The following is a 9,818-nucleotide window of genomic DNA, read 5'->3' on the forward strand; positions in this document are numbered from 1 at the left end:
TGCCTGAATCTTCATTGGGTTAATTTCCCAACCTCTTGTACGCAGATATTGTACTAATGAATCTAGAGTCTTTGATACATCCTCCTTAGTGGGTCCAGAAGATTGCTTAAACCAATTTTTGCTTCCCTGCATTTCTAGAGTTAAAAGATATGCCTGTCAGGAAAGAGTACTTGAGACATTTGGCCACCCTTTAAATCAAGGGGTCTTTTGGAATGCTGTTGTGGGGAAACAACAGCGCCACCACATGGAATTAGAAACTGAAGGGAAAGGGTTTTTAAGCTCTGGATATGAAGTCATTGCCTTAGGGCATTCAGGAGGGCCTAAGACCCTCTCATTAACTTCCCCTAAAGCCAGCATGGAGGGAACGAGTGAAGTTAACCAAGAGAGAAGATTGCAAGATTGTAAAATCCAACAGTGTAAGAAGCCTGAAGGGCAAAATGGCTTAATTGAGCCTGTAGCCTTGTTGGTAAACTTGGAGAAAAAAATGTCTGTTTGGCAAGCTGTTCAAGAACAGCTGAACAAATTTATTAAGAATTTTTTCAGTCTTTCAAAGTATGGTGAGAAGTTCTCCCAATTAGCTCTCTTAATTCTCTGAGAACTGAAAGCCAGTATTTACATACAATGAAGGCTATCTAGTTGTTTCACTGGTTCAAGATCAAGCAAGTTAACAGATTGCCAGCAATGCTTCTGCATTGTTAAAACAGAAGGGGGAGAAGAGGTATCTTATGTATGGCGAATTTCATTTGGTAAATTTAACCAAAAACATTTCCTCCTTACTAAAAGCTTGTAACAAAATTAGGGAAGATAAACACACTTTCACTTCTACAGAGAAAACTGATCCTAAGGTGTGGGGGCCCGTCGCTTTACAGGCAAAGTCTGAGCGGTGGAGAGGACACAACACAGCCCAGAACTCTACCCTTCACTACCTCCGACATATTCATAGCTAAGGAGTTCATGTCAAGTCTTATGAGTTTGTTTTGTAGAACAGCCTGTGCAGGGAGTTCTGTTAGACAAGGAACTAGGAGGACGAGGGGACGTTTTTGCTACAGAATGTTCTTTAGTCATTCTTAGGTTAGAACAGTAACAGAACATCTTAGTAAGCTTGAATGAACACTTAGGTTTATTGTACCCTGCTTCCTGATACTGATGGTATATATATCTGATGGCTAAAAAATAAATTTGCTGGTTGCTGCATTTGCACCAGTCCTCCTAAAAAAAAGGGGGGGGGGTTTGTCCATCATATGAGAAAGATATGAAAGTAGATAAAATTTAGATTGGGCAGCCTCTCATCTATTTATATATTAAAAATTGTTTTATTAGCATATACTTCAAATATCATATAATTTAAGTATTTAATTATATTCAGAAGAGTTGTGCAAACATCACCATATTTGATTTCAGAACACTTTCTTCTCATGCTAATTGTTGTTAGCTCCTCATTTCCTCCCCTGCCATTCCCTTAGTAATTAGTAATCCAAATACTGAATCTATAGATTAACTTACCCTGGATTTCATATAGAGAATATCATATAAAACACAAACAGGAAGCAAACAACAACAACATCAAAATCCCAACAACAATGACTAGACAAAACAGAAAAACTTCAATTGAGAAAAAGGAGAAAATTCTAGAACGGAAACTTTAGAATATGTCAAAAGGAAGATCAAATGTTAAGGCATTTCATTTTAACTACATCTGCCACATTTGACTTTACAATGCTCTCTCTCTGAAAGAAAGGCTATTAGTAACCCTAGACTATGGACTGTGGTCAAAGGGGATTCACTGGAGACAATCCATGTGGGGACCCTGTGAGTAGATTTGGGGCTTCCATCATCATCAGTAGCTTTTTGCAAACTGGGTGTTTATAGTTTAAACTCTGATACAAATCCCTCCTTTGGATTTGTTTTTATCATTTACAATCCTTGGATCACACAGCTCTGTGCTCCTTCTCAGTGAACTTCGTTGACCCCTCACTTAGATTGCTGCTTGTTTTTAGAAAAACCGGAGTCCACTTATTAGATGACAATTCCAAGTAGGAAAACTTAGGTCATCCGTGTAACTTTATTTGTTGTTGCTACTGGTGATCACGGCTGAGTCAATTCTGACTCAAAGCAACCTAATGTGACAACGTGGAATTAATTTCCCCATAGGGTTTTCTAGGCTGCAATCTTTGTGGGGCCAGGTTGACAGGTCTTTCTCCCACTGAGCTGCTGGGTGGACTCAAACCCCCAACCATTCAGTTAGGAGCCTAATGCTCACCCGTGTGCCACCAGGACTTCTTACAGATCCATTCATAAACAAATACCGATTGATTGTTAAATTTACACAATACACTGCAGGAAGGGCTAAACTTAATGTGTTTGGTTTTTGTTGTTGTTTTATAGGGTTGATATGGACTCTGAGTTTGGCTTGGGTTTTATTCCCCTAAGCAGAAATCTATTTCTGCGATGCTTCTGTGGCCCTATTTTCCTATTAGAATGTAATTCCTGAAAAGTAAGAAAGCCATGTATCATTAAGGAGAGTGTCACTAAAACAGGGCATTTGTGCCTCTGAAAACACTGCTTGATTCTGACAGTGGAGACATATTGGGAAGAGAAGTCAGGACAGAAGGGCATATCAATCCAGCTGGTCACCGGTGACATTTTTGCTGCTTCCTCAGTCCATCTTGTTTCCTTTCTCTCTTAATGCAGAGGAAGAATAACAGATCCTGTGTTCCCAAAGAATGCTTGGCTTCTGTTAATGTGGAGATAAAAATAGAAGAACTTGAAATTATTTTCTTTTTAGAAACACCATCAATTTATGTCAATACAGTATCTATATAGGATGCCCCTATGCTGGTGCTGTGGGAAATAGGGTAAGTCAAACGTATTCCTATCAGGGTTCCAGTTCATACCTGCATGGGTTTATTTCAAGCAAAATATGTTCACACGTGTCTCGGTGATGAGTAGATGGCTGTAGGGAAATGCTTTCTGTAATATACTTGTCAGGGTTCTTTCCAAGGAAAAGTCCACCCCAAACAGAGGCTTCCAACAGAATCTGTTAGAACAAGTGAAGTTCGAGGCACAGAGACCAGCTCAGAAGCTTAGGAGAACTGTTTGCAGGGACTTCAATGAGGTAATCTCCATAGATTGTCTTAAAGGACACGGGACATTCACAAAGGCCTAATATGACGGCATGTTGAGAAAATTGAAGACTTCCCTGGGGATAGAGGCCATGAAGGTTGTGCTAAGAATTGATTTTCCATGACTCCAATGCGCCTGCTCATTCTCCAAGGGTAATGGGGGCTGTTTGATGCGAATTTCATTGGGAAACATTATTCAGTACACCCTAAAGCCCCGATCTTATGCCTTCAGATGTTTTTTTGTTCCCGAATTTCAAAGAGCGTTGAAAAGGAACCCAGTGTGAGTCTCTCAAAGATGACAAAACTGCAATGTTGACATGCTGTCAATCAGGGAGCACAGGGTTCTTCAAGAAGGGTTAGAGAAGGAAACACCGCCTTTGGAAGTGTCTAGACCTAAGGGGCGTATATGTTGAGAAAGTAACTTTCACATTTTTATATTCTTGTTGCATAAAGCTTTCATCATCTTGTAGCATTAATTTTCCACTTGTGTAGAAATTAGAGCATCTTATGATTCCCGGGAGTCTCTGAGTGCTGCACACTGTTCATGTCCATGGCGGCTAACCACAAGGTTGGCATTTGATTCCACTCAGGCACCTTGGAAGAAAGGCCTGGTGATCTACTTTTGAAAAAACAACATCGGAAATGCAGTGCTGTGGAGTGCAGTGTCTTTTGGGACGCCCACAGAGGCACTACCGCTCCGAGTCCGAGTCGCATTGACAGCAGTTGCTGGCAATATTCCAGGAACTCCTGACTCCAGCCCAGTTTTAATGCACACCATTGGCCTTGGAGCCGTAAGACTCCCTCAGACAAAATGAAGCCATCATTTCCTGGAATCAGAGTTAGTTGGTGTCTTGAATCAGTTTCCTGGGAAGCAGAATCGAGACAAGGACTTTTATGCATGGGCTTAATTGAAGTGTGAACTACATATGGATATAATGAAGGTGTGTGTGTGTGTGTGTGTGTGTGTGTGTGTGTGTGTGTGTCAGGCAGGCAAAGCTGTAGGTCCAGCTGAAATCTGGGCTTACTCTGATCCTGTGAGGAGCTCCGGAGGATGTGTAACAGAACAGAACGAGCCCAGTCTGGGCCATTTTTCATGTGTATGAATCAGTCATTGGAAGTGGCCCAGTCTGAAAACCTGGGAACCAGAGAATTCTCACATCGCAGGGTTATTCTGTGGATGCAACGTAATCATGCATATTAAATTGTTGCTAAAGGGTAGCATTCTTTGGTCTTAATAGTTTGATGCTAACTAGTTGATGATGCAGGAAATCTTATAAAGTTTCATATGAGCAATAGAGTTAGCTTTGTCTGTGACCTTTTAAATTTCATGTGGCTAGTAAATGGTATATTTCCATCCTTAAGACTGGGTGTCATTCCTCCTTTCCCCCCCGCAAATAAACCTAAAATGCTCTCTTCTTCATTGGCCTGCTACAACAGAACAGCCAAGACAAGTGCTGAGAACCCCAGCATGTGACACTGTCACGAGCTTTCTAAACTATTTGCATAAGCCCAAAATGCTACTGGTAGCTGCTTCTGTTTCAAAGTTCAGCTAATTAAAAGCTGAACCTTGGGTGTTTGCCGATGCTGAAAGGAGGGAGATGGGAAATTAGATGGAGTAGTTAGGTCCTAATAATTAATCTTATCCAGACTTTTCAATAACGCCCCTGCTTAACCAATTTATTGGTCAGTGAATTGCCTTCCTCAGAGGGATTTGTACAGCATAGCAGTAAGTTCAGTAACTAAGGACATAAGTCACCACAACCCACGCATCATTCTTTGGGTTTAAAGCACGTGAACAACCACCAAACCTAGGCCATCCAGAGTGGAAGGTGGCACGCTTTTTCCTTTAAGGGATGATGATTAGGGAAAGAGTCTGTGTATCATACGGGAGCCACAGCTTAGAATTCCTTACCAAGAAGGTGAACGAGTTGGCTAGCTTTCTCTGCCAAACTTAACTAGCATCTTCCAGTGCTTTCTGTCACGATCATCCGTTAAGTCAGGAAGTTGGGAGAGGTCTCTGAGGGCTCCAAGACTTTTTTTTAACTCTTCATCTCAGTCCTCTCCAAGATGTTCCTTCTCGGAGTCACACTATTCCGACTGTCTTCCCTCCCCATCTACCAACCACTGTCCTTCACCCCCAATAGAAATGTCATCTCAAGAAAGGCTCTGACCTAAAGCACTTACCAGGTTGAAGGAATTTAATTCAATAAGTAGGAACCACTGACGTGGCATAAAGGTGATCTCAGGAATGCCATTTCAATTGCTAGTCATTGAGTGGCTGACTCTGTTGAGTACGGTCCTGAAGAACACCTGTGGTGAAAAGCACAGCAGTACTGGAAGGAGTGGACAGTGGAAAAGGGGCGATGGTCAGTCATCTATTGGAGTGTCTCAAGTTCAGGAAAGAGAATAAGAGGGGCAGGCTGGCCTGATATAAAAACGTTTTGCTCACTATGTGGAAGATAGATTGAACTGGAACAAATTTAGAGTCGGAGTCAATTTATTAAATTCTTAACCTTCCAAATAAGAAAATCTGGGTCTCAGATATGGAATCATTTATTCAGCAAATGTTTATTGGTTGTTTACTCTCTGTGAGGCTTGGTAGTAAATACTAGAAAAAATGGATAGATTTGAACTTTAAATTTAAAGGCACCAGAGAGTGTGGAATACGTACAAATCCAGTGAGTGTTGAATATGTACAAATTCCACCCAGATGATCTGAACTCTCTTCAGATTTGGATTGCATAACTTCCAGGAGCTTGGCGTGTGTTATCATTTTGTTCCTTGTTTGACTTTACAAACACAAAATGCTGCATAGCTTACAAGGGGATGGGCTCTTGTTAGTGGAATCATTTTCCTTTTTTTTCATGCTTCCTCTTAAATCATATGGCACTGAAAGTGTTTCTGCATCTCAGACTCCCTCTAAGGTGTGGGAAGCCCAGTGTTGTACAAGTGTAAACGTGTCAAGGAAGTAACCCAACATAGACTGCAGACTGGAATGTGTTGACCTCCAGCATGGATAGATTAAAAGTCATCATTCAACAAGTCATGTAGCTTCTTACTGTATTTTGGTTGAAGTCAATACAAGACCAGAGACCGTGTGATGTAGCAGAGTCTGGGGAGGACAAAGACCTGCACTCCACTCTTAATTGGAGTCACTCCATATGTGACCTTGAGGAAGTCATTTCTCTTCTCTGGCCTCATCTGTAAAAGAAGCATCTTTGTTTGGCTGATACATTTCACTTACTTAAAATGCACGCCAGGTGACGGCTGGTAGACTAGGTGGAGGGTTAATGATTGGATAGGGAAAAACAGCTTCTGATGTTCTGATATCGCTGTTTCCTGACCTCTGGAGTTATCATGAGAGAGTTAAAAGGAAAAAAAGGTTAAAAAGGAAAAGAAAATCAGTTATGGTCTTACGATTTATGCATATTTCTATATGTTCATTATGCTTCAATGACGGCACTTACATTAAATAAATAAACATGGTTTAATAAACACACCAGGGCCTCAATTCCTTATAGAAAAAAATGGCCAAGATAAATGTATAGCAAAATAAGAACAAGAACATTATAGCCCTCTGTTCAGAATTACCAGTTAGCAAACAAGTGGGCTGTAGAGAAGAATGATTTATCAAAGATGACCTCAGCTCAGTATCAAGATGATCTATTCAGAGTAGCAAACCCTTACTTGAATAATCACCTTGGAAATAATTTCCTTTCATTTATGGCCTGAATATCACATAGATTGATTTGTTTTAATAAACTGTTCTGAGGTATTCTCTATTTAACTCATTTTTGAGAGGGGCACTTAATTGAAACCTGCAGTTCCCAAGAACTCAGAACCTCTGTGGCCCTGTTATCTCTGTGTGGTGACATGACCCACAGCACCTTGAACCGGATATTAAAGCTGTCGGGACAAAGGAAGACCAAGTTCACCTGAACGGAATCTCAATCAGCTCTGCCAGTGCTGATCTTTTGGAGGTAAACAAAACCCTTTCTTTGTTCTCAAAACTAACTTTCATTTATTTTAGACTTGTGTTTATAATGCCTGGGCTTGTAAACAGTTATGATTTAGGATAAAGGAACTAATGTGCTTTGGGCATTGAGGAAGCAAGCCAGCTGCGGGTCCTAAAACAACGGCAGGAGAATGGGGCTCTGTTTCGACCCCTGGGCCGTGAGTTCATGTCCTTCAGTGAACATCACAATTCTTGAGTCCTCAGCCAGCTCGTCACCAGGGTGACCTCTTGTAGAAGTCAGTTCCCAGAGCCAATGGTTAGCTTTAGAAGCAGGAAGGTATGCAACATGATGATGGACAGGAGTGTGAATGTTTGCAACCATTTTGGGGAGTTACCCATCAATCCCGAATTCTGTTGAAGAAAGACATGCCTATGGTTCAGCAGATTCCACTCTGCAGAATGTACCTCAGAGACCCCTGCTCACACATGCACACAGTCATGGGGAGAAAGTTTGTGGCATGTGATAGTGAAATATAGAGATTGACCTGTATTTCCATCACTGTGAGACTGGGTAAATGGATCATGGTTTCAAACAATGAAATATTTTGAAGCAGTGACAATAAATGAACTTGAATGACACATATTAGCATACACATATTTTGCAAATATATTAATGGATGAAAAAAGCAAATACTAGATGACTACAGTACAATATGGTCATGTGAAGTGTAAATACTACCAACATTATGGTCTGAATATTTATCAACTTATTTAGGATGTATTTAGCATCTTATTTAGGATTTCGACCACAAGCAAAAAGAGATGCACAGAAAGAATACATACCAAGCTCAGGATAGTAATTTCCTCTGAGAAGAATGGAGGGAGATGCAAAGACAGCGGGGTTTGCAAACCAGTGTGCAAGTAGAAAAGGTGGCCCCAGCACTATTATTATGAGTATGTATAAATTTGTATGTATCTTTTGAAGTATTTAAATAATATGAAATTGAGGAATAAAATTGTTGCATTTGTTCATCCAGTTATTCAATACATTGTACTGAGCTGCTATTTTTGCCAAGTTCCCTTATTATGAGACAACATGAGAATGAAGACATAGTTTGTACCCTCAGAGTACGGAGACCCACAGGGGAACTTTGGACCATAGCATGAGCGCTGAATAATGGAAAAGGTGTATCAAAATGAAGACATGGCTCAAAACAATAGCTTATAAAGAGCCTGTCTCTGAGACAAACCCATTCTACAGGGGCACAAGCATCAATCCACTCCTCGGATTCCTTCCTTCCTTAGTTTCCACGGTGCGGTGGTAGCCATGACTTTGACGTGTGTGCCCACACAAACCGGGTTATTTTAAGCATTTCTCACAATGGCCTCAAGTTTGGCCCCAGCTGTAGTTTTATTCTGTCACATGCTTTTCAATCGAAGTGTCACAACACTTCTTTTGCAGTCATGGGTGGCACCGTGTGAATCAATCATTATAATGCTTTGTGAGTTTGGACAGCATTTTGCAACAATGTTTTATTCCAAAATACTTCATTTAAGAACACGTTGGTTCAAGGCTTGATCAGATTCTACCCCTCACTGGAGAACCCAGGGAAATATGATAGGAGAGCCGAGGTGTCTTCCCGGGCAACTGTTCGTGGCAGGGCTTCCTAGGGGAAAAGTCCCATCACTGGAAAATCTCGCACCAACTCAGGTTCTCTTGTTTCAGCTTCTAAAAGTGGGTGCTCCCCACCCGTATGATACAAGGATGACACATAACAAGACCCAAATTTGAAGGAGGGAGTTTCAATGGTGAAGACAGTGGGTGCCCAACAACTCTTTGCAGGGTCCCTACATGGATTAAGCCTCTGGTGACTCCCCTCTGAGTGCCATTGAGAGTTGTGAACAGCCTGCTATCAGAGACTGTTGTAAACTCGATAAGGGCACATGCAATAAGGTAAAAATGCAATACCTGATCATTAATCACCCTTTTAACCCATTTTAAACTTAGTCCAGTTTTAAATATTTACAAAAATTTCCCCTCTGGTTTATTTTAATATTATTGTTGGTCTTTTCTTTTAAAATTTTTCTAGTTTTTTGGTATGTTTTCCGGTGTATGAAGGCTACGATAGGCAAATAGATGGTGACAGTAACTGGTGTAATGGCTTATTGGGGATACAGGGGTGTGGGGGGGTAGTTAGAGGGAAATGGGGAGCAAATAATGAACACAAGAAGGAAGGAAATGTTCACGGACTGATTGTAGTGATGATGCATACGCAACTCTTTTTAGTACAACGGAACTATGGAACTGTATATGTATTATATCTCAATAAAACTGTTACAAACATAAAATAAAAGTGAGTACTGCTATGAGCATTACTAGTTACCTTTGGCAGTGTGTTGGGTGTTTGTAAGCCCCCTTAACTTTCAAAGACAATTAGTCACTGCATGGATGTTGAGGTAGTTAGTTTATTGTGCCAACCTGGCTGATAAACACATGTGGGGTTAATTGAAGGCCCGAGGGATAAATGGCTCAGTGATCCTCGCCTTTCTAGTTCTCGGGTCTCTTGCTTTCTGATGGTTGGAATAGGGTGCATCTGCCTTAGCCAGTTCCCTGCTTTAACTGGCAAGGCTCAAGTCCAGCAAGACATCCCTGAGGAGAAGTCATATGGACCTACCCTGAAGCAGCCCTGGGTGCTAGAACACCCCTGTGGAGACCCCTGCCAGTGCTGAGATGCTTACAC

The sequence above is a fragment of the Echinops telfairi genome, unplaced genomic scaffold (assembly GCF_000313985.2).
Source record: "Echinops telfairi isolate 266 unplaced genomic scaffold, ASM31398v2 ScPeMD7_70;HRSCAF=299, whole genome shotgun sequence".
Lineage (NCBI taxonomy): Eukaryota > Metazoa > Chordata > Mammalia > Afrosoricida > Tenrecidae > Echinops > Echinops telfairi.